The sequence below is a fragment of the Papio anubis genome, chromosome 6 (genome assembly GCF_008728515.1).
Source record: "Papio anubis isolate 15944 chromosome 6, Panubis1.0, whole genome shotgun sequence".
In the NCBI taxonomy this organism is placed as follows: Eukaryota; Metazoa; Chordata; class Mammalia; order Primates; family Cercopithecidae; genus Papio; species Papio anubis.
This window is the reverse complement of record NC_044981.1, coordinates 136,618,188-136,644,273: the sequence shown is the minus strand read 5'-3', so window position 1 is coordinate 136,644,273 and position 26,086 is coordinate 136,618,188. Positions and strand designations below refer to the sequence as shown.

The 26,086-nt window shown below is 36.0% G+C and overlaps 1 long non-coding RNA gene across 3 annotated transcripts in view; it reads right to left on the bottom strand.

The window, feature by feature from the left end:
* Nucleotides 1-26,086, bottom strand: part of LOC116275369 — a 126,451-nt gene that overhangs the window by 92,065 nt on the left and 8,300 nt on the right. For all 3 annotated transcript variants that reach the window (XR_004184417.1, XR_004184416.1, XR_004184415.1), the window contains exon 2: nucleotides 7,268-7,348. This is a non-coding gene — a long non-coding RNA (uncharacterized LOC116275369). The remainder of the gene's footprint in view (nucleotides 1-7,267; nucleotides 7,349-26,086) is intronic.

The following is a 26,086-nucleotide window of genomic DNA, read 5'->3' as shown; positions in this document are numbered from 1 at the left end:
ACTGTATGTGAGCACCTACCTTTGTTACTCATGATCCAGTGTCCAGCTCTGATAGTGCAACCAGTAACCTTAAATATCCTGAATATCCACTGTCAAGACTAACATTGTTCAAGCCCCAGGGAAGTGCTTTTCTACTTTTTTTGCTCTGTGTTCTTGAAACAAAAGCCAACATTATCTGAATGCTCACATGGAGGCTGTCACCTCAGCACCCTCTAACACCCTGCCACCAGCCAACCAACGTGCACCTTGCTGCACTGCTGCTGCTGCTGACATGTGAATAAATATGGATCCCACTGTCACTGCCCTATGAAGTGCTTTGGCTGCCACCACCCATGATAGTATTGTGACCAGTGGTCCAATAGCATCTTGGTCCTGCCAGTGCAGCAAGTTCCTAACCTTGAGGGACCAGAGCACAAAACCAGGGCTCAATACCAATCCCCTAAAGTTAGAGCACACAGTTCAGAAGTCCTGAACTGAACCTTGGCTCCCTAAAATCTTGCAGAAATGAAGCTAGTTGACTGAACCCACCTCAGCACAATTCTGGGCACGGTGGCTCACACCTGCAGTCAAAGCATTTTGGGAGTCCAAGGCAGGTGGATCACCTGAGGTCAGGGGTTTGAGACCAGCCTGACCAACATGGTGAAACCCTGTATCTACTAAAAATACAAAAACAAAAAACAACAAAAAACCCCGGGTGTGGTGGCACATGCCTGTAATTCCAGCTACTTGGGAAGCTGAGGCAGGAGAATCGCTTGAACTCGGGAGGAGGAGGTTGCAGTGAGCCAAGATCGCATCATTGCACTCCAGCCTGGGTGATGAGTGAAAATCCATCTCAAATAATAATAATAATAATAATAATAATAATAATAATAATACCTTGAAGGTCATTAAATGGGATTTAAAAATATCTAAAGGGCAGGAGCTGCAAAGAGTGAAGGCACATAAGCCCGCAAAAATGAGAAAGAACCAGCACAAGAACTCTGACAACTCAAAAAGCCAGAGTTCCTTCTTTCCTCCAAACAATTGCACCAGCTCTCCAGTAAAAGTTCTTAACTGGGCTGAGATGGCTGAAATGACAGAAATAGAATTCAGAATGTAGATAGGAACAAAGATAATTGAAACTTAGGAGAATGTTGAAACTCAATCTAAGACAGTGAAGAATCAATAAAATGATAAAGGACTGACAGAAAAAATCAGTATAGAAAAGAATGTAACTGACCTGATGGAGCTGAGAAACACACCACAAGAATTATGTAATGCAATCACAAGTATTAACAGCAGAATATACCAAGCTGAGGAAAGAATCTCAGAGCTTGAAGACTAATTTCTGAAATAAGATAGTTAACAAGAATAAAAAAAAAAAATGGAATGAAAGAAGCCTCCAAGAAGTATGGGATCACGTAAAGAGACCAAGTCAACAACTCATTTGTGTGTCTGAAAGAGATGAAGAGAATGGAAAATACATTTCAGGTTATCCATGAGAATATCCCCAACCAAGCTAGAGAGGCCAACATTCAAATTCAGGAAATGCAGAGGATTCCTGCAAAACACTTTACAAGAAGATCATCCCCAAGACACATAATCTTCAGAATCTATAAAGTTGAAATGAAGGAAGCTGCTAAAGATAAAGAATGGTTATCTACAAAGGGAAGTCAGTCAGAGTAACAGCAGACCTCAGCAGAAACTCCACAAGTCAGAAGAGATTGGGGGCCTACATTGAACAGTGATAAAATGAAAAGAAATTCCAACCAAGAATTTTATGTACAGTCAAACTAAGCTTCATAAGTGAATGAGAAATAAGATTCTTTTTAGATAAGCAAATTCTGAGGGAATTTGTTCCCACCAGAAATGCCTTATAAGAGCTCCTTAAAGAAGTACTAAATATGGAAAGAAAAGACCATTACCAGCCACTACAAAAACACACTAAAGTACAGAGACGAGTGACACTGTGACACAACCACACAAGCAAATCAGCATAATACCCAGCTATTCACTTGATGACAGGATCAAATCCATGCATATCAATACTAACCTTGAATGTAAACAGGCTAAATGCCCCCACTTGGAAGGCATAGAGTAGAAATCTGGATAAAGAAGCAAAACTCAGTGGATGCTGTCTTTAAGAGACCCATCTCACATGCAGTGACATCCATAGGCTTAAAATAAAGGGATGGAGAAAAATCTACCAAGGAAATGGAAAAAAGAAAAAAAAAATCAGGGGTTGCAATGCTAATTTCAGACAAAACATACCTTAAACCAACAAAATTCAGAAAGGACAAGGGCATTACATAATGAAGGAATCAATTACACAAGAAGATCTGACTATCCTAAATATATATGCACCCAACACAGGAGCACCCATATTCATAAAGCAAGTTCTTACAGACCTTCAGAGAGACTTAGACTCTTAGAGGGTAATACTGGGAGGCTTCAACAACCCACTGACAGTATGAGACAGGTTATCAAGGCAAAAAATTAACACAGATATTCAGGACCTGAACCCAACAAATGGACCTGATAGACATCTATAGAGCTCTCCATCCCCAAACAACAGAATATAGATTCTTCTCTTGTGCACATGAAACATACTCTGAAATTGATCACACAATCAGGCATAAAACAATCCTCAGCAAATGCAGAACTGAGATCATAGCAATCACTCTCTTGGACCACAGTGCAATAAAAATAGAATTCAAGGTGAAGAAAATAACTCAAAACCATATAATTATATCAAAATTGAACAACCTGGTCCTGAGTGACTTTTGAGTAAATAATGAAATTAAGGCAGAAATCAAGAAGTTCGTTGAAACTAATGAGAGCAAAGATACAACATACCAGAATTTCTGGGACGCAGCCAAGGCAGTGTTAAGAGGGAAATTTGTAGCACTTAAAAAAAATTTATATGGAACCAAAAAGGAGTCTGAATAGCCAAGGCCATCATAAGCAAAGATAACAAAGCAGGAGGCACCATGCTCCCCAATCAAACTATACTATGGAGCTACAGTAAACAAACATCATGGTACTATTACAAAAACAGACATATAGACCAGTGGAACAGAATAAAGAGCCCAGAAATAAGACTGCATACCTACAACCATCTGATCTTCAACAAAGCTGACAAAAACAAGCAATGGGGAAAGCATTCCCTATTCAATAAATGTGCTGGGATAACTGGTTAGCCATATGCAGAAAGTTGAAACTGGACCCCTTTGTTACACCATATACAAAAATCAAGATGGATAAAATTCTTAAATGTAAAACTTTAAAACCTCTGGAAGACAACCTAGGCAATGCCATTCTGGACACAGGACTTGGCAAAGACTTAATCATGAAGACAGCAAAGCAATCACAACCACAGCAAACACTGACAAATGGAATCTAATTAAATGAAAGATCTGCACAGCCAAAGAAACTATCAATAGAGTAAACAGACAACCTACAGAATGAGAGAAAATCTTTGCAAACTATGCATCTGACAAAGGTCTAATATCCAGAATCTATAAGGAACTTAAATTTACAAGAAAAAACAACTCCATTAAAAAGTGGAGAGAGGACATCAACAGACACTTTTCAAAGGAATGCACACATTTGGTGGAGAAGCATATGAAAAAAAGCTCAATGTGAATGATTATTGGAGAAAAGTAAATCAAAACCACCATGAGATACCATCTGATACCAGTGAGAATGGCTATTATAAAAAATTAAAAAATAGGTGCTGGCAAGGTTGCAAAGAGGGAATGCTTATACACTCTTGGTGGGAGTGTAAATTAGTTTAGCCATTGTGGAAAGGAGTGTGACAATTCCTCAAAGAACTAAAAACAGAACTACCATTCAACCCAGCACTCCTATTACTGGGTATATACCCAAAGAAATATAAATTGTTCTATCATGAACACATGTGCACAGATATGTTAATCAGAGTGCTATTCACAATAGCAAAGACATGAAATTAACCTAAATGCCCATTAATAGAAGACTGGATAAGGAAAATGTGGTGCATATGCCATGGAATACTATGCAGCCATAAAAAAGAACAAACTCATGTCCTTTGAGACATACTGTTACTTTGATTAATGCAACAAAGAATAAATGAGTAAATATATTACTTAAACTTTACTAAAGAAGACAAAATATTGCTTATTCATTGGTATGGTTAGGCTTTGTGTCCCCACCCAAATCTCATCTTTAATTGTAATCCCCATAATCCCCGTATGTCAAGGGAGAGATCAAGTGGAGGTAATTGAATCATGGGGGCCATTTTGCCTATGCTGTTCTCCTGAAAGTGAGTTCTCATGAGATCTGACAGTTTGATAAGGGGCTCTTCCCCATTTGCTTGGCACTTTTCCTTCCTGCTGCCTATTGAAGAAGGTGCCTTGCTTCCCCTTCGCTTTCTGCCATTATTGTAAGACTGAGGTTTCCCCAGTCTTGCTGAACTATGAGTCAGCTAAACCTCTTTTCTTTATAAATTACTGAGTCTTGAGCAGTTCTTTATAGCAATATGAAAACAGATGAATCCATTCATATTGAAAAGAAGGAGGAGAAGAGATTAGTTCAATAGGTAAGCTAAAATTTCAGATAACTAGAATTCAGTTGATAATGCCTAAAATTCATAAACCAAGAGAGTATAAATGTATTATTTTGAAATATAGAATATTACAAAAGGTATAAAAGGAATTATCCTTGGGAGTGAGTTTCAAGATTAGCAGGAGTTATTTTAAACCATTCTGTACAATTTTATCTTTTTAGATATGCAGAGGATCAACATTAAGTCCAATTAATATCCACTTGGCCTTCTGTCATTTAAGAGTAAGAGCTCAAATCTAATCCATATGGTCAGCTAGGAAACAAAGGCTACTTTCTTTCCCACTTGTAACATCTACCTCAGTCAGACTATTTACTGTCTTTCAGTTATAACACAAACTCCCCATGTATATAAATGAAGGGAGAATATCTCTGTGAGGGAAATGTCAATCTGCTGCCGTGTTCCATCCTCTCACCAAACTAGCAGTGACTGATCTATAACTCACATAGTAAAGTGCACTATTAAACATGCCCAGTACTATTTGACTATATCAGGCTCCTTGCTTGGAACTTAATGGTCATCAGTTCCATTAGTCAACTTTATTGCTCTTTGGATTATGTACACTGTGCCTTCTGCCATTTTAATGGGTTTGTGTTTCACAGGTTGGCACCGATTAGGGTTTACGTCTTTAAAGAGATGAAATAGTTGTGCAGTGTGCACTAGAGAAACAGTCTCCAAACTGACCAGCTTCTTTTGTTTTCAGATTTTTTTTTTTTTTTGTATATTCAACAACCTTTTTTATTCCCCCTCCACTGCTCTACCAGTTAGCTTTTTCCAGGTAGGCACTAGGGGCACAAAGATGAATAAGACGTGGACTTGATACTAGAAGAACACATAGTCTAATTATAGTAAATATATTTTACCTTGATAAGTACTATAATTGGAATAAAGTAGCATGGGAGTGCCAAGGTAGGAAAAAATATAATTAAAAATTACATTCTGTGCTCTATTAAAGTAGACTTTGTAATTTAGTCCATGTAATACCATTAAACATCACTAATTTAAAAATAATTTACTACAAATAAATTGGTTATTTTTAAATGACTAAGTGATTTATTTAGAGAAACTAAGAGTTAACCAACAAGTGAAGTAATAAATCTAGAGTATAAATCCTTAATTTTGATTATAAATTAACTAAATTAATTAAGGGATTTTCTAGTTTTTCTTTTCATAAATTCCAAGCCTTTCTGCTTTTCACTGAGAAGTTGTCCTAATTCATCTTTACCTTTATTGTTATTATTATGATCTTTTTTTGGATATGAAATCTACATATCTACAGAGCAGACCACATACTAGCTACTCTCAAAAATAAATCACAATGAAAAGTGTAAACTCTGAAGTAAGAAAGAGTGGTTAGAAGTATTCAATAAGTATAAATGTGGTGTTTCATATACAGTGTACCTTGATTTGGGAAATTATATCCCAATTTTACAGAGGAAAGTTGCCATTTTTTTAAACTGTGGTTTTCTAAAAAGCCATAGTAACATTTTTGCCATCCTCTCTGTAATATGCCTTTCACGTGCAATTAGTATACTTACCGTTTCCTGAATTGGCTTCTGAAGACAGAAAGGAAACACTATTCCTACCTTAAAATTTTAAGCCTAACTGCAATATTGTATGGGCAGATGCAAAGAAGACATGAATCAGTCGATATAATTAATTTGTTTCAGCAAGGGGTTAGGTGTCTTCCTAAATCAGTAACTAAGAGTTTCTACCTCTTGTTAGGTTTACATAAACCACTTTGAGGTTACCAATTATTAACAGGTACCCTTGTCAAAATGCCTAAATTGTTTCCAAATCAGAGGATAGACTTGATCAAGAATGATAGTTTATATATAGGCTGGAAAAACTGCCCATGTCCACTTTCCAAAGTGCCAACTGCATGTATTTTTCCCTTACTACTCTGATGGAATCCTGAATTCTAGACCTTATGAAACATACTAGCCAGAGCCCGACTGACTTTTAGTAAACATAATTGAGTGTAAATAATATTTATGGCCTTGTAGACTATTTGGTTGAATCCACCTCAAAAGATATCTTCATTCTGCTTATACAATGTTTCACCATCTACAGTAGCACAAAAGGACACTTAGACCAAGCCAAAAGGAAAGACAAAAGTGTAATTCACCAAGGAAAAAAATGTATAATGGAAGGTGACTAAACTGAGACTTTATACAACTGTTTATTTGTCATAAAACCATCTATGAGCTAAGATATAAGCACAAACATTAAGTGAATGACAGTTGTTTTATTGTGTTTTCAACATTTTTAGTTGTATCTTAAAAAATACCAGATGCTATTCATATGATGCCAAACATATGGCTTTTGGCCGTGCTCTTGTAATCTGTAGTAGATTGCTATAATGTACAAGTCAGGGGGAAAAAGGCGATTTACAGATAGCACCAGCCTGAGTGCCTCACAGCTGGATCTAATTTTACTGAATTGATGATCTCTTCCCTCCAGCACCTTCTATTTTATCAAATGCCACATATTGTTTTTTGAAGTGGTTCTTGTTGTCATAGTGAATACCACAGATATATAACACACAGGACATTTGGTTGTCAGTTTTCTGACTAAGGTCAGGACCTACTGTTCATGTTTGGGTGGAGGACGTATTTATAGGACTGCCCAAGGAAACTAATGAGTTTCAGCTGTCTGAGAGATAATGCATGAGACATTGCTTACTTGGTTGATGTACTTGGAGGTCGTTATAGTCATTTGGGCTTTAGGTGTGTCTTTGTATCAGTTGCTAAGCTGACATTTCACCTGGAAAGATGAAAGGGTAAGAAAGAGAATGAATACATGCTAATAATTATTTTATTGCATTGTGATTGCCTATTTACTTTTCTGGCACTCCTACTAGATTTTAAGCTTCTTGAAGATTGAACACTTCTTGTTTAACATCGAATAGTGTATATGTAGCTCTTGGGCTGGTACATAATAGGGACTGAAATATTTGTTGAATGACTAGATGAAAAAGCAAGCATTCAAAGGGTTTCCATAGATTTGATGATTATGGAGGAAGAGGATGAGTAATCAATGAAAAAAATTGTAGATCTCATTCTGTTTCCTAATTTTTCCCCAAGACCTAATTTTTAAAGATCCATCTATGTTGTTCTTTGACACAATCTGTTTTTTTTCTAACTGTAACATAATACTCTTGTATGCATTTGCTACATTTTACCTATCACTTTCTAACTGATAGACACCAAGAAAGCTTCCAACTCATTTCCAACACAGGGTAATTTCTAACTATCTCTACTGCTGCCATGACACAGATGTGGGACCACATAGGAGACATTTGCTATCTACAGTTGCAGATGAGTTGGTCACATTTTTAAATTTTACTATAAGAATACTTTGTTTTTTTGTTAATAGGGAACATTTCCAAAGGTTTCTACCTCAGGCTTCCTTTAGGAAACTAGGCACTGATTTCTCCCAAACATTTCTTGGGATTCTTTTGTTCAAAACTGCCTTCTCTAGTTATGTCCCTAGAGAAAAGAATCCTTTTCTTTTCCCTTTCTGCAACACCATCTCATCCAGCCTGTGAAAAATAATTTACATTGTCAGGGCAATCAAGACACACACACACACACACACACACACACACACACACACACACACGTCCAGTTGTATTCACGGCTTTACTCTTTGAGTTCCATGATACTCAGCTCTAGCAAATCAAAACCCTTGTTATCCGTGACCTTTGCTCTGTGTGTGTGTGTGTGTGTGTGTGTGTGTGTGTGTGTGTGTTTGTGCCTTCCTCATGGGGTGAAAACCAGGAATTATGTAAAATCCAGTTAAGATCTCTAAATTTTATTCCCACTATATATACATTATCTAATTCAGTGTACATGAATATTTATAGATTTGGAAGGTGAAACTCAGCTTAAATAATGTGCCGAAGGTTTCATAGTTACTGGAAAGGGACTTTCAAATAAAAGTTTGACCCCAAATGCCCAAATTCATTTCACTCTGGTACAACAATGGCCTGCAAGTAAGATGCTGCTGCCACAAATGCAAGTTATGATATATGTGTGCATTATAATGACACATACTAGTCTTTGTAGCCACATTTTCTCAGAGGTGATTCATTTTTTAGAATTCATAGGAAAGGACAACATATTTTTGCAAAAGCCAGAAAGAATGCTGGATTTCAATCTTGATTCATCACTCTTCTTCACAGTCTATAGTTAACCAATCATCAAATTCTAAATGTATTTCAAATCCATTACTTTTTTTCCATCTCTAATGCAACCTGCCTAAAACCATACCAATATCATCTTTCCTGGACTACTGCAATAGCTTGCTAACTGATCTCCCCATATCTGTTTTTGCCTTCTTATGATCCATTATCCACATTGCAACTAGAGTGTTCTTTTCTAAAATTTTGTTATTTTGAATTTTCGTGGGTATATAGTACGTGTATATATGTATGGAGCACAAAAGATATTTTGATACAGGCATCCAATACACAATAATCACACAAAGATAAATGGGATATCCATCCCCTTAAGCATTTATCTGTTGTGTTACAAACTAATTACACTCTTTTAGTTATTTTAAAATGTACAATTATGTTATTATTGACTATAGTTACCCAATTGTGCTATGAAATACTAGGTTTTATTCATTCTTTGTAACTTTCTTTGTGTGCCCGTTAATCAGCCCCACTTCCCCTACAAGTCCTACCCCATGCACTACCCTTCCCGACCTCTGTTAACCATACTTCCAACCATCTCCATGAGGTCACTTGTTTAAATTTTTAGCTCCCACAAATAAGTGACAACAGGTGATGTGATGTTTGTCTTTCTTTGCCTGGCTTATTTCACTTAACATAATAACCTCCAGTGCAATTTATGTTGTCATAAATTACATAATATTATTTTTTATGGCTGAAAAATACTCCATTGTGTATATGTACCTCATTTTCTTTATCCATTCATCTTTTTTTTTTTTTTTTTTACTTTTAAAAAATAGTTTATTACCTAAGGCATGCAAGGCTTAAAACCTAGATGACAGGTTGATAGTTGCAGCAAACCACCATGGCACATGTATACCTATGTAACAAACCTGCACATATATCCCAGAACTCAAAGTAAAATAAAAACAAATTTATTTATTTATTTATTTATTTATTATTATTATTATACTTTAAGTTCTAGGGTACATGTGCATAACGTGCAGGTTTGTTACATATGTATACCTGTGCCATGCTGCTGTGCTGCACGCATCAACTCGTCAGCACCCATCAACTCGTCATTTACATCAGGTATAACTCCCAATGCAATCCCTCCATTCATCTTTTGATGGACACTTAGGTTGCTTCCAAATCTTGGCTGTTGTAAATAGAGCTGCATTTAACATGGGAGTAAAGATACCTCTTCAATATACTGATTTCCTTTCTTTGGGGTATATACCTAGCAGGAGAATTGCTGGATAATATTATAGCTGTATTGCTACTTTGTGGAAACCTCCAAACTGTTCTCCACAGAGGTTGTACTAACATACATTCCCACCAACAGTGTACAAGCATTCCCTTTTCTCCATATCCTTGCTAGCATTTGTTATTGCCTGTGTTTTGGATATAAGCCATTTTAATTGACGTGAGATTATATCCCTTTGTAGTTTTCAAATGTATTTCTCTGATGATCAGTGATGTTGAGAACCTTTTCATATACCTGTTGGCCATTTGTATGTCTTTTGAAAATATCTTTTCAGATCTTTCTCTCATTTTCTAGTCAGATTATTAGATTTTTTTCCTATGAATTGTTTGAGCTCCTTATACATTCTGCTTATTAATGCCTTTTCAGATAGGTGGTTGACAAAGATTTTCTCCCATTCTGTGGGTTGTCTTTTTGACTTCATTGATTGTTTCCTTTGCTATGCAGAAGCTTTTTAACGTGTTGTGATCACATTTGTCCATTTCTGCTTGTGGCATATTACTCAAAAGCCTTTGCCCATTCCAATTACCTGGAGAGTTTTTCCATGTTTTCTTTTAGTGCTTTCATAGTTTGAAGTCTTAGATGTAAATCTTTAATATATTTTAATTTGATTTTTGTTATATGGTGAGAAATAGGAGGCTAGTTTCATTCTTCTGCATAGGGATATCTAGTTTTCCCACCACCACTTATTGAAGAAACTGTCCTTTCCCTGGTGTATATTTTTGACACCTTTGTAAAAAATGAGTTCACTGTAGATGTATGGATTTATTTCTGGGTTCTCTGTTTTGTTCCACTGGCCCATATGTCTGTTTTTATGCCAGTGCCATGCTGTTTTGGGTACTATAGCTCTGTAGCATTATTTGAAATCGGGTAATGTGATTCCTCCAGTTGTGTTCTTTTTGCTTAGAATAGCTTTGACTATTCTAGGTCTTTTCTGATCCCATATAAATTTTAGGACAATTTTTTCTAATTCTGTGAAGAATGTCATTGGTATTTTGTTAGGGATTGCATTGAATCTGTAGATTGCTTTGGGAAATATGGAAATTTTAATGATATTGATTCTTCCAATCCCCTGGACATGAAATATCTTTCCATTTTTTGTTTCTTCTTCAATTTCTTTCATCAATGTTTTGTAGATTTTATTGTAGAAACCTTTCACTTCTTTGGTTAAATTATTGGTATTTAATTTTATTTGTGTCTATTATAAAAAAGATTACTTTCTTGATTTCTTTTTCAAATTGTTTGCAGTTGGCATATAAAAATACCACTGATTTTTGAATGTTGATTTGGTATCCTGCGTATTTACTGAATATGTTTATAAGTTCTAGTAGTCATTTGGTGGAGTGAGGCTTTTCCAAATATAGGATCCTATCATCTGCAAAGAACGATAATTTGACTCCTTCCTCTTCAATTTGGATGCCCTTTATTTTTTCTCTTGTCTAATTGCTCTAGCTAGGACTTCTGGTACTATGTTGAATAACAGTGGTGAAACTGGGCATCCTTATTGTTTTCCAGATCCATGATGAAAGACTTTCAGTTTTCTCCCATTCAGTATGATACTAGCTGTGAGTCTGGCATATATAGCTTTTATTATGTTGAGGTAGGTTACTTCTGTACCCAATTTTTTGAGGATTTCATTCGTGAAAAGATGTTGAATTTTATCAAATGCTTTTTCAGCATCAATTGAAATGATCATACGGTTTTAGTCCTTCATTTTGTTAGAAAGATGTATCACATTGATTTGCATATGTTGAACTATCCTTGCATCTCTGGGATAAATCTCACTTGGTCATGGATCTTTTTCGTGTGTTGTTGAATTCTGTTTGCTAGTACTTTGCTGAGGATTTTTGCATTGATATTCGTCAGGGATATTAGCCTCTAGTATTCTTTTTCTCATGTGTCTTGGTCTGGCTGTGACATCTGGGTAACACTGGTCTCATGGAATGAGTTTGAAAGTATTTTTCTCTTTCTCTATTTTTCAGAATAGTTTGAGTAGGTTTGATATTAGTACTTCTTTAACTGTTTGGAAAAATTCAGGAGTTAAGCCATTGGGTCCTGGGTTTTTATTTGCTGGGAGACTTTTTATTACAGATTCAATCTTATTATTTGCTGTTGGTCTGCTCAGGCTTTGGATTTCTTCATGGTTCAATCTTAGTAGGTTGTATGTGTCTAGGAATGTATCCATTTCTTTTAGATTTTACAATGTATTGGTATATTGTTGCTTATAGTAGCTACTAATGATCTTTTGAATTTCTGCACTATCGGAAGTAATGTCTCCTTTTTCATCTCTGATTTTATTTATTTGGACCTTCTCATTTTTTTAGTCTTGCTATAGATTTGTCAATTTCGTTTGTTTTCAAAAAATCAACTTTTCATTTCATTGATTGTTTGCATTTTTTGTTTCAATTTTCTTTAATTTTGCTCTGATATTGGTTATTTATTTTCTTCTGCTGATTTTGAATTTGGTTGGCTTTTGCTTTTCTAGTTCTTTAAGATGCACTGTTAGGTTATTTATTTAGTTTTTCTTCTTTTTTGATGTAGGCCCTTATAGCTATAAACCCCTTCCTCAGTAATGTTTAGTTGTATCCCATAAGTTTTGGTATGTTGTGGTTCCATTGTGTTTTATTTCAAGAAATTTTTCTATTTCTTTCTTAATTTCTTCATGACTGACTTGTTTTCAGGAGCATATTGTTTAATTACCATTTGTTTGTGTTGTTTTCAAAATTTCTCTTATTAATTTGTAGTTTTATTCCATTGTGGACAGAGAAGATGCTTGATATTATTTCAGGTTTTTGGAATTTTTCATGACTTGTTTTGTGACCTAATATAGTCTGTCCTTGACGGTGATTTACCTGTATAAATTATATAAGGAGATACATATATATGTTATATATGGATATATATTTATATATAAATTATATATGCAGATATATATTAGTATATGTGCATCATATATTTATATTTGCTATATCTTATTGCTACATTGACTCCTTTATCATTATATAATGACATTCTTTGTCTCTTTGTATACTTTTCATCTTGAAATCCATTTTGTCTGCTATACATACAACTACTCCTGCTCTTTTTTCGTTTCCATTGGCATGGGATATCTTTTTGCATCTCTTCATTTTCAGTCTATATGTGTATTTATAGGTGAAGTATGTTTCTTGTAGGCAACAGATCATTAGGTATTTTTAATCCATTCAGCCACTCTGTGTCTTTTGATTGAAGAGTTTGGTCCATTTACATTTAAGGCAATTATTGATAAGTAAGGACTTACTATGAGCATTTTGTTATTTGCTCTCTGGATGTTTTGTGATCTTCTTTTCCTTCTTCTATTTTTTTCTATCTTCCTTTTAGTGAAGGTGATTTTTTTCTAGTGGTATGTTTTAATTTCTTGCTTTTTATTTTTTGTCTATCCGTTGTATGTTTTTAGGTTTGAGATTACCATAAGATTTGCAAATAAAATCTTATAACCTATTATTTCAAACTGATGACTAGTTTACACTGATTGCATAAACAAACAAACAATTAACTGGCAAAAAGAAACCAAAATACTCTATAACTTTGCCTGCTTTTTAACTCTTCGTTGTATCTATATCTTATTGTACTATTATGTCTTGAAACATTGTAGTTATTTTTGATAGTTTAGTCTTTTCATTTTTCTACTTAAAATATGAGTAGTTTACACAACACAATTATAGTGTTATAATAATATTCCGTGTTTTTCTGTGTACTTCCTATTATCAGTGAGTTTTGTACCTTCACATAATTTCTTATTGATTATTAACACCCCTTTCCTTCAGATTGGAGAACTTCCTTTAGCATTTCTTGTCAGACAAGTCTGGTGTTGATGAAATCCCTCAGATTTTGTTTGTCTGGGAAAGTCTTTATTTCTCCTTCATCTTTGAAGGATTTTTATTTTTTCTTTTAAACCAGATACACTATTCTACACTAAACGTGGTATTATTTTTTTTTTTATTCAATACTTTACATATGTCGTGCCACTCTCTCCTAGCCTGTAAGGTTTGTGCTGAAATGTCTGCTGCCAGATGTATTGGAGCTCCATTGTATGTTATTTGCTTCTTTCTCTTGCTGCTTTTATCCTTGACCTTTGTGAGTTTGATTATTAAATGCTTGAGGTAATCTTCTTTGGGTTAAATCATTTTGGTATTCTATAACCTTTTTGTAGTGGGATGCTGATATCTTTCTCTAGATTTGGGAAGTCCTCTTTTATTATCCCTTTGAATAAACTTTCTACTCCCCCTTCTACTGTTTAAGGGAAATAACTCTTAGATTTGCCATTTTGAGGCTATTTTCTAGAAGTATGCATGCTTCATTGTTTTTTGTTCTTTTGTCTCTTGTCTCTTCTAACCATGTATTTTTGAATAACCTGTCTTTAAGCTCACTAAATTTTTTCTCCTGCTTTGTCAATTCTGCTATTGAGAGACTGATACATTCTTCAGTATGCCAGTTGCATTTTTCAGTTCCAGAATTTCTGCTTGAGTCTCTTTAATATTTCAAACTTTTTGTTAAATTTATCTCATAGAACTCAGAATCCCTTCTCTTTGTTATCTTAAATTTCTTTGAGTTTCCTCAACACAAGTATTTTGAATTCTCTGTCTGAAAGATCACATATCTTGTCTCTCCAAGATTGGTCTTTGGTGCCTTATTTAGTTTGTTTGATGAGGTAAAGTTTTCCTGGATGGTCTTGAGGCTTGCAGATGTTTTTTTATATCTGTACATTGTGAAGAGTTAGGTGTTTATTGTAGTCTTCACAGTTTTATCTTGTCTCTACTTGTCTTTCTTTGGAAGACTTTCCAGGTATTCAGAGGGACTTGGGTGTTGTGATCTATGCTGTATCTGCATCAGGAGGTACTGCTAGCCCAGTAACACTGTTGTTCTTGCAGACTTATAGAGGTAACGCCTTGGTGGCCTTGGATAAGATCTGTAAGAATTCTCCGGCTTATCCGGCAAAGACTCTTGTTCTCTTCCCTTACTTTCTCCAAAACAAATGGAGTCCCTCCCTCTGTGCTGGGCCACGTGGAGCTGGGGGTGAGGTAACATAAGCTCCCTGTGGCCACCACCGCTGGGACTGTGATAGGTCAGACCTGAAACCAGCACAGAACTGAGTCTCACCCAAGGCCCAGTGTAACCACTAACTGGCTACTGCTTTTGCTCACTCAAGAATCTAGGGCTCTACAATCATGAGGTGGTGAAGCTAGTTAGATTTGTGTCCTTCCTTTCAGGGCAGTGAGCTCCCCTAGACCCTGAATGTGTCCAGAGATGCTGTCAGGAGCCAAGGACTAAAGGCAGAAGCTTTAGAAATCTAGATGGTGCTCTAAGCTACTGTGACTAAGCTGATACTCAAGCCACAAGACAAAATCCTTCCCACTCTTCCCACCCCCCGTACCACCCTGCTTGGAGATGAGCCACTCTCCATCACCACCACCTCCTCAGGCCCACAGGGAGCACTGCCTGTCTACTGCCAATGTTTACTCAAGGGTTAAGTACTCTTCAGTCAGCTTGTGTTAAATGCTGCTAGTGCTGAAACAAGGTAGGGAGCTTCCCTCTGTCCCAGAGAAGGTTCAGAAATGTCATCCAAGAGCCAAGGCCTGGAATCAAGGACTCTAAGAGCTTGCTTGGTGCTCTATCACACCGACCAAGATGGTACCTAAGGTGCAAGACTAAGTTACCTTTACTTTTCTCTCTGCTTTTCTCAAGCAGAAGGAGTCTCTCACCATATCCGGCATAGCTGAGAATGTGCTGGATCTCATCTGAAGCCAACATATCTGAGAGTTCCACCCAAGACCAAAGACATGCTTCCTGGGTGTTACTGCTGGTTATTCAAAGCCCAAGGGCTCTTCAGTTAGCAGATGATGAGGCCTTCCAGGACTGGGTTCTTCCCTTCAATGCAGCAGGTTTCCTTCTGGCCCAGGGTATGTCTAGAAATGTTGGTTTGGATCTAGGGCCTATAATGGGGTCCTCATGAATCTGTCTTGTCCCCTATTATATTGTGGCTGAGCTAGTATCTAAGATGTAAGACAAAGTTCTTTTTACTCTTTCCTGTTCTCTCCTCAAGCAGAAAGAGGGAGTCACTTTTGTTTCTGCAAGATGCACTACCTGGGGTTGGGGTATTGGTGGTGCAAGTACTTCCTTAGTTACCTTATCTGGTGTTCACTTGGTGTCTCCAAGTCCACTTGACTCCAAGCCCAGCACAGCACTAGGACTTGCCCAGGCAATGCAGTTCTTGTGGCCTAGACTGCCTTTCAAGTTTATTTAGGAATCCAGAGTGCTTTAGCCCATGGTGGCAAGGCTTGCTGAAACTCAAGTTTTAACCCCAAGGATGGACAATTCTCCTCTCCCTAGGGCTAGCCTAAATGCTCCCTCCATGGGTAGGCATTGACTGAGTTTAGCCTGATTTTGCTTTCTGCTGTGACAGGGAAGCACTGAACTCAGTGCACTGGCTCACAGGACTCTGTGTTCTTCCTCCTCTAAGCACTCAGATTCTCTTTCCACACCATGTGGCTGGTGCCAGGGAATCAGGGAGAGTGGCTTCGGTGATTCAAAACTGTCTTTCCTACCCTCTTCAGTGCTTCTTTCAGTAATATAAAATTATTACAAAACCAGGTATTATGATTGCTCATCTTGTTTTTGATTCTTATGAAGGTGATTTTGTGTGTGTGTGTGTGTGTGTGTGTAGATGGTTATCAAATTTAGCATTCCTGTGGGAGATAATGGACAATCAGTGGAGGCCTCTATTCAGCCACCTTACTCTGCCCCTAGATTGTTCTTATACAAATACACACATGCTTATATCATTCTGATGTTTAAAACCCTTTAAGGTTCCCCATTGTTCATGACCTGTTCCCTCTTACATTATCAAACTTACTTATCTCATTACTTTCATTCTAACTCTAAACTTGAGCTACATTGTTCTTGTTTCAATTCCTCAACCTTGCCATGCTTTCTCTTGACTCAGAGACTTTTCACATCCTATTCCATTTACCTGTGCTGCTCTTAACCCTCTTTTATCTCTGTAGATAAAAGATGTATACCTTCTGCAGAGCTGATTTCGTATATTACTTTTTAAAGACCTTTTTTGTTGATTCATCAAACTAGGTTTGATTTCTTACAAGCCTGCTTGGTCTCCTACACCTTGTGTGTGTATCTGTGCATTCTAGTTTCTCTCAGACAGTCCTGATTTACTCCTATTGTGCAGACATAACTACCAATAGCACCTCTTTTTGATCTTAAAAATGTTGAGGTTTGGATTTCAAATTATGGTTTCCCTACTTGTATATAACCTTTATTGTGCATACACGATTGCAGTTAAACACTTACTTATATAATTAAATTTTAATTGTCTATCCCATTTCAATTTAGGCTTCATAGGAAAGACCTGTGTCTGTTTTGTTCACTGAAGCATCTTGATCCTTAGCATCATGCCTAGTGCTTTGCAAGTGCCAAATAAATATGTGTGAAACCTATTAATAAACAAAATATGCCCTGAATTAAATACAGTTCTCCCTTGGTATCCATTAGGAATTAGTTCCAGGACTGAACTCCCAACATACACCAAAATATAAGGATACACAAGTTCCTTATATAAGATTACATAGTATTTGCATGTAACCTATATACATCCTCTGATATGCCTTAAATCATCTCCTATAAAATTACTTATACTATCTAATACAATGTAAATTCTACATGAATAGTTATACTGTGTTGGTTTTCAGTTCTATTACTTTTATTATTTAAATTATTTTATAAGTGTATTTTTTATTTCATCTTTCATTTTAGGTTCAGGGGATACATGTGCAGATTTGTTACATGGGTATATTGTGTCACACTGAGGTTTGGGGTAGGAATAATACCATAACCGAGATATTAAGCGTAGTACCCAATATATAGTTTATCAACCTTTGCCCTCCTTTTCCTCTAACATCTAGTATCCCCCAATGTCTATTGTCCCCATCTCTATGTCCATGTGTAGTCAGTGGTTAGCTCCCACTTATAAGTGACAACATGCAGTATTTAATTTTCCATTCCTGTGTTAATTTTCTTAGGATAATGGCCTCCAGCTGCATCCATGTTGTTCCAAAGAACATGATTTCATTTATTTTTATGGCTGTGCAATATTCCATTGTGTATTTGTACCATATTTTCTTTATCCAATTAACTGCTGATGGGCATCTAGGTTGATTCCATGTCTTTGCTATTGTGAATAATGCTGTGTTGAAGATATGAATGCATATGTCTTTTTGGAAGAACAATTTATTTTTCCTTTGTGTATATACCTAGTAATGGGATTGCTGGGTCAAATGGTTGTTCTGTTTTAAGTTCTTTGAGAAATCTTCAAACTTCTTTCCATAGTGGCTGAACAATTTACATTCTCATCAACAGGGTATATTATTTTGGTTGAATTCATGGATGGGGACCAGGGTATATGGAGGGCCAGCTATATCAAATGACAAATGAGAAACAGCAGTTGAAGGAGACTGTGCTGGCACAAGGGCAGAGTGGATGGTATGTAGTATTTCACCAGGTATTGACAGAATAATTACAAGTTTTAACTTTGGCTTTAAATAGAAAATCTATTTTAAGAAGTTGATCTTCGTGCTTATTATTATGGCCATTTTACATCTGTTTTTCTTTTTTATTACTTTAAATATATACAATTTTTATTTGTCATTTATATCTTAATAAACCTTTTAAAAACTATTACAATGGTGCTTTTATGAGTTTCTCTTTTGATTTTTTAGTGTTGAGTATATAATAGAGATTCAATGTATGTAAAGTTCTTAAATTTCAGTGAACAGTTCAATGAATTTTGACCTACGTAATCATCAACCTGATCATAAGTTAGAATATTTCAGTCACCTCCAAAGTTTCTTGGTGCCCTTTCTAGTAAATATCCCTTAGTACTCTTTTCTGATTTTTATTACCATAGGTTAATTTTGCCTATTCTTAAAATTTATAAAAACAGAATCATAAAGTATTACTATTTTATCTAGTTTGTTTAGCCACCAAATAATGTTTTTGTATTTAATTCATGTGGTGGTGTATACCAGTTCTTTTCCATTTTAATGCCGATGGACGTTTGGGTTGCTTCCATTTTGGGGTTCTTAAAAATAGAACTGTTATGAACATTCTTAAACAAGTTATTTTGAAAGATACATATATTCCTTTCTTTTGGTAATATATTTAGGAAGGCAAATGCTTGGATACATCTACGTTTATATTAGAGTGAGTAACAGTTTTTCAAAGTAGTTGTATTATTTTGCACCCCCCACAGAAATGTATGAGAATACCAATTACTCCACATCTGCAACAGCAGTCTTCTCAGTTTTAATCATTCTGTTATCTCATCATGGTTTCAATTTACATTTTCCTGATAGATAATGTTGTTGAGCACCTTTTCTTATTATTGGTTATTCATGTATCTTCTTTTGTGAGTTCTCTATTCAAGTTATCTGCCCATTTTTAAATTTATATTGTCTTTGAAAAATTTTACTTGTAGGATTTATTATTTTACACTTGGGATATCAGTCCTTTATCAGATATACATCTGTGTTTCTTGCTGTTGTTGTTAACTCAGTGAAGTGACATCAAATTTTTGGTATTTATCCTGTGTGTTGTTCTCTTAGCTACCTGAATCTGTATCTTGGTGTCTACAATTACATTTGAAACTTTCTCAGACATTATCTCTTCAAATATTCTTCATGTTTTATTTTGTTTCTTCTGGAGTTTTGGTTATATATTTATTAAACTATTATTGTAATGCAAATCTTGGATGTTTTGTTGTTATTTGATGTGCTTTTTTCCTCTTTAGGTTTTCACTTTAAGTAATTTCTGTTGAGCTATGCATGAGTTTACTGATTGATTCCTCACTGATGTCACATCTACTGATGATCCCACTGAAGGTACTCTTAATCTCTCTTATTACGTTTCTCATTTCTAGCATTTTCAATTGATTATTTCTAATAGGTTTTAATTCTCTAAATCAGAAATTCTTGATGTGAATATCTGATATTGTCCAACTTTTTCTCTAAAATCTTTAGCATATTATTTTAGCATATTATTTTCAGTTATTTTAAATTCTCTGTCTTGTAGTTTGAAACATCTGGGTTACATCCAAGTCTGGTTTTGTTGATTGCTTTGTCTCTTTACATCCTGTCGTTTTTCTCTTACTTTTTTTTTGTCCCCAAATTTTTGTCTGATAGTCAGAATCTTGTGTAAGAATAACTTAAGTAAAGTTATCTATGCTTGTTCAGTTCCCACCTATGAGTGAGAACATGCGGTGTTTGGTTTTCTGTTCTTGTGATAGTTTGCTAAGAATGATGGTTTCCAGCTGCATCCATGTCCCTACAAAGGACACAAACTCATCCTTTTTTATGGCTGCATAGTATTCCATGGTGTATATGTGCCACATTTTCTTAATCCAGTCTGTCACTGATGGACATTTGGGTTGATTCCAAGTCTTTGCTATTGTGAATAGTGCCGCAATAAACATACATTTGCATGTGTCTTTATAGCAGCATGATTTATAATCCTTTGGGTATATCCCCAGTAATGGGATGGCTGGGTCATATGGTACATCTAGTTCTAGATCCTTGAGGAATCGCCATGCTGTTTTCCATAATGGTTGAACTAGTTTACAGTCCCACCAACAGTGTAAAAGTGTTCCTATTTCTCCACATCCTCTCCAGCACCTGTTGTTTCCTGACTTTTTAATGATCGCCATTCTAACTGGTGTGAGATGGTATCTCATAGTGGTTTTGATTTGCATTTCTCTGATGGCCAGTGTTGATGAGCATTTTTTCATGTGTCTGTTGGCTGTATGAATGTCCTCTTTTGAGAAACGTCTGTTCATATCCTTTGCCCACTTTTTAATGGGGTTGTTTGTTTTTTTCTTGTAAATTTGTTGGAGTTCTTTGTAGGTTCTGGATATTAGCCCTTTGTCAGATGAGTAGATTGCAAAAATTTTCTCCCATTCTGTAGGTTGCCTGTTCACTCTGATGGTAGTTTCTTTTGCTGTGCAGAAGCTCTTTAGTTTAATTAGATCCCATTTGTCAATTTTGGCTTTTGTTGCTGTTGCTTTTGGTGTTTTAGACATGAAGTCTTTGCCCATGCCTATGTCCTGAATGGTACTACCTAGGTTTTCCTGTAGGGTTTTTATGGTATTAGGTCTAACATTTAAGTCTCTAATCCATCTTGAATTAATTTTCGTATAAGGAGTAAGGAAAGGATCCAGTTTCAGCTTTCTACTTATGGCTAGCCAATTTTCCCAGCACCATTTATTAAATAGGGAATCCTTTCCCCATTTCTTGTTTCTCTCAGGTTTGTCAAAGATCAGATGGCTGTAGAAGTGTGGTATTATTTCTGAGGACTCTGTTCTGTTCCATTGGTCTATATCTCTGTTTTGGTACCAGTACCATGCTGTTTTGGTTACTGTAGCCTTGTAGTATAGTTTGAAGTCAGGTAGCGTGATGCCTCCAGCTTTGTTCTTTTGACTTAGGATTGTCTTGGAGATGCGGGCTCTTTTTTGGTTCCATATGAACTTTAAAGCAGTTTTTTCCAATTCTGTGAAGAAACTCATTGGTAGCTTGATGGGGATGGGATTGAATCTATACATAACCTTGGGCAGTATGGCCATGAGATCACTTGGACTCGGGAAGGGGGACATCACACACCGGCGCCTATCATGGGGAGGGGGAAGGGGGGAGGGATTGCATTGGGAGTTATACCTGATGTAAATGACGAGTTGATGGGTGCTGACGAGTTGATGGGTGCAGCACAGCAACATGGCACAAGTATACATATGTAACAAACCTGCACGTTATGCACATGTACCCTAGAACTTAAAGTATAATAATAATTTTTTTAAAAAAAGATTAAATGCTACATGTCTGAAGAACTAAAACTTAATTAAAATATTCTCAAAGAAAAAAAAAAAAGTTATCTATGCTTGAAAATTGGGGGAGGAAAAGGGTGTTGAATCAATTTAGCCAGCAATTGAGCTTGGTTTAGGTTTTGTTATTGCTGCAGTCCAGATTCCTCTAGCATTATTTTTAGAGTGCAGGCTGGTTTGCCAGAAGGTTTTTCAATATCTGTGCCACCTCAACTTTAGGTTTTTCCTTTGTACTTGGGCTTCAAAGAGGGTGTCTCTCTTGCCTCCTCATGCTTCTACTTGCTACTTTATGCTTGCTAGCCTGGTGAAGTGGGTGTGGTTGGTGGATGGGATTGTCCTGTTTTTCTGTTTTAGCCAGTCTTAGGTAGGGGGCTATGATACTGAGTCTTAGGAGTGTATCCTAAGTGATTCTTCCCCTCCCCTCATCTTCGGGGATTTCTAATGATATTTCCTACAGGAGCAGAGGAATTGTTTTTTCCCTTGCCTTGCTCTGTTGGATTTTTTAAACTTGTGCCTTGAGGGTGACAGAGTTTGTTGCCCTTCTGTCAGTGGCTTAAGGCTTTTGTTCCATATGTGAGATAACGGAGATGGATTTGGGGTTGGGCATTTGGGTTTTTCCTGTAGCAGATGCTGAATCCGTCGCCAAGCCCTGTACCACAAAGGAAGTCTTCTCTTTCTCCCTCACTATGTCCTGTTTTTCTGGTGAAAACCTAATAAGTTCTGTGGAGAAGAGCCTGAGAGTTAGAGTGGATTCCTCTTATGTCTGGGTCTCCCAGGTGTTCTATACTATCAGCTTGGTCCCCACTTTACTCTTAGCAATTCATTAAAAAATTTATCGTAATTATTGTTAGCATTTCGTATGCATCCCATGTTAACCCTCAGTAAGCAAGTGCCCTCGTCGCAGCCTCTCATTGGCAGCACCTATTTTCTTTTCAGGTTAGTTGATTGCCCTGGAACCTGGACTCCATGATAGGTTTAAGTTAGTTTAAGATTTTACAGATATCTCAGTTTTTAAATGTTGTTTTGATATTGTAAGTTTTGTACTTCCTATGCAGAAGCCAAAATCTGACACCTATTTTTAACAGGAAAATTGAGCAATTATTTCAACAAATATTCCCATCTAGATTACCCTCTCTTCCCTTTATTTTCTTTGCTCTTTCTTTTCATTTCCCCTTTTATTTCCTCTTTTTCTCTCCCCTTCCTCCATTCTTCTCCATTCTCTCTCCTCCCTTCCTTCCTCTCCCCTTTCTTCTTCTTCCTTCCTTTCTTCCTTCTTTCACAGATTTATTGAGATATAATTCACATACCATAAAATTTTCACATTATTGTACAATAATCACTACCATCAATTTTAGAATATCTTAATCACAGCAAAATAAACCCCTTACCCATTAGCAGTCACTCTCTATTTTCTTCCACCCAGCCGCCCACCCACTTATCTACAGACATAGGCAACCACCAATCTAGTTTCTTTTTCTATGGATTTGCCTGTCCTAGACATTTTATACAAATTGGATCATTTGATGTATAGTCCTTTGTGACTGCTTTATTTAGCATAATGTTGGCAAGGTTCGTGCATAACGTAGGGTATATCAACACTTCATTCTTTTTAATACTGAATAATATTCTATTGTATGGATATACCACATTTTATTTATCATTTGTCAGTTGATGAACGTTTATTTCCTCTTTTTGACTATTATTAATAATGCTGCTATGAATATTCATGTACAAAACAGGCTCACTTTATTTTATTGTGCTTCATTTTATCATGTATCACAGATATTGCATTGTTTTAAATTAAAGGTTTGTGGCAACCCTGTGTGGAGCAAGTCTATCAATGCCATTTTTTCAAGAGCGTGTGCTTATTTCATGTCTCTGTGTCACATTTTGATAATTCTTGCAGTATTTCATGCACAATATTATTATGTCTTTTATGATGATCTGTAATCAGAAATCTTTGTTGTTATCATAATTGTTTTGGGACACCACAAATTATGTCCATACAAGATGGCAAATTTAATAAATACGTTCTGACTGCTACATCAATCAACTTAGTGTTTCCCCATTTCTTTCTCTCTCCTTGGGCCTCCTTATTCTCTGAGACATAACAATATTGAAATTAGGCCAATTAATACCTTTACAATGGGCTGTAAGTATTTAAGGAAAAGAGAAGTTGCATATCTCTTACTTTAAATCAAAAGCTAAAAATGATTAAGCTTAGTGAGGAAGGCATGTTGAAAGCTGAGATAAACTGAAAGCTAGGCCTCTTGCACTAAATAGCCAAATTATGAATGCAAAGGAAAAGTTCTTGAAGGAAATTAAAAAGTTCAAGGAAGCAAAACAGCCATATTGCTGACATACAGAAAATTTTAGTGGTCTGAATAGATAAAAGCAGCCACAACATTCTCTTAAGCTAAAGCCCAATCCAGAGCAAGGCTATAACTCTCTTCAATTCAGTGAAGTCAGAGAGGTAAAGAAGCTGTAGAGGAAAAGTTTGAAGACTAGCATAGGTTGATTCGTGAGGTTTAAGGAAATAAGACATCTCTGTAACATCAAAGAACAAGATAAAACAGTAAGTGTTGATATAGAAGCTGAAGTACAAGATGAAACTGTAAGTGCTGATAGAGAAGCTGAAGCAAATTATCCTGAAATATAGCCAAGATAAGTGATGAAGGTTGTTACACTAAACAAAACATTTTCAATGTAGATGAAATAGATTCACATTGGAAGAAGATGCCATGTAGGACTTTCATAGCTAGAGAGGAGAAGATAATGCCTGACTTCAAGGACGGACTGACTCTTCTGTTAGAGGCTAATACAGCTGGTGACTTTAAATGGAATCCAAGGCTCATTTACAGTTCCAAAAGTCCTACGGCCCTTAAGAGCTATGCTACATCTACTCTGGCTGTGCTGTTATAAATGGAACAACAAAGCCTGGATGATGACACATCTGTTGACAGTACGGTTTACTGAGTATTTTAAGCCCAGTGTTGAGACCTACTGCACAGAAAAGATTCCTTTCAAAATCTTATTGCTCCCTGACAATTTACCTGGTCATCCAAGAGCTCTGATAGAGATATAAAAGATTAATGTTGTTTACATACCTGCTAACACAATATCCATTCTGCAGCCCATGGATCAAGGAGTAATTTTGGCTTTCATATGTTATTATTTAAGACAAACATTGAATAAGGCTAGCGTTGACATAGTAATTCTTCTAATGGATCTGAGTAAATCTTTGAAAATCTTCTGGGAAGAATTTTCCATTCATCTGTTAATGGACACTTAGATTGATTCCATACCTGGCTGCTGTGAACAGTGCTGCAGTGAACACAGGAGTGCAGATAACTCTTCAACATACTGATTTTCTTTCTTTCTTTTGGATATATAAACAGTAGTGAGAGTGCTCAAACATATGATAGTTCTATTTGTAGTTTTTTGAGGAACCTCCATACTTTTTTCCTAATGGATGTAATAACTTAACATTTCCACCAACAGTGTATAAGAATCCCAGAAGAAGACTGTATGCTCACCAAAAGCTTTTTTTGTCTTTTTGATAATAGCCATTCTAACTGCAGTGAGGTGATATTGTGTTTGTGATTTGCATTTCCTTGCTTAGTGATGTAAAGCATTTTTTGTATACCTATTGGCCATTTGTATGTTTTCTTTGAGAGCTGTATAGTCAGCTCATTGGTGCATTTTTAAAAGCATTTGGGTTTTTTTTTTGTTGTTATTGTTACTGAGTTGTATTTCTTGTTTGAATTTTAATCTTTTCTTGGATAAATACGTTGCCAATATTTCCTCCTATTCTGCAGGTTGTCTTTTCACTCTGTTGCCTGTTTCCTTTGCTGTGCAGAAACTTCTTAGTTTGATATAGTCTCATTTATCTATATTTGTTTTTGTTGTCTGTGCTTATGGTGTCGAATAAGACTGGTGTCCTGTTGTCTTCAAGTAGATTTATAGTTTTAAGTCTTACATTTAAGACTGTATTCAATTTTGGTTGAGTTTTGTATATTGTGAAAGATTGAAGTCTAGTTTTTTCTTCTACCTATAAATATCCAGTTTTCCCAGCACCATTTTTTAAAAAGACTATCCCTTTCTCAATATATTAATATGTTCTTGTCACCTTTCTCAAAATTA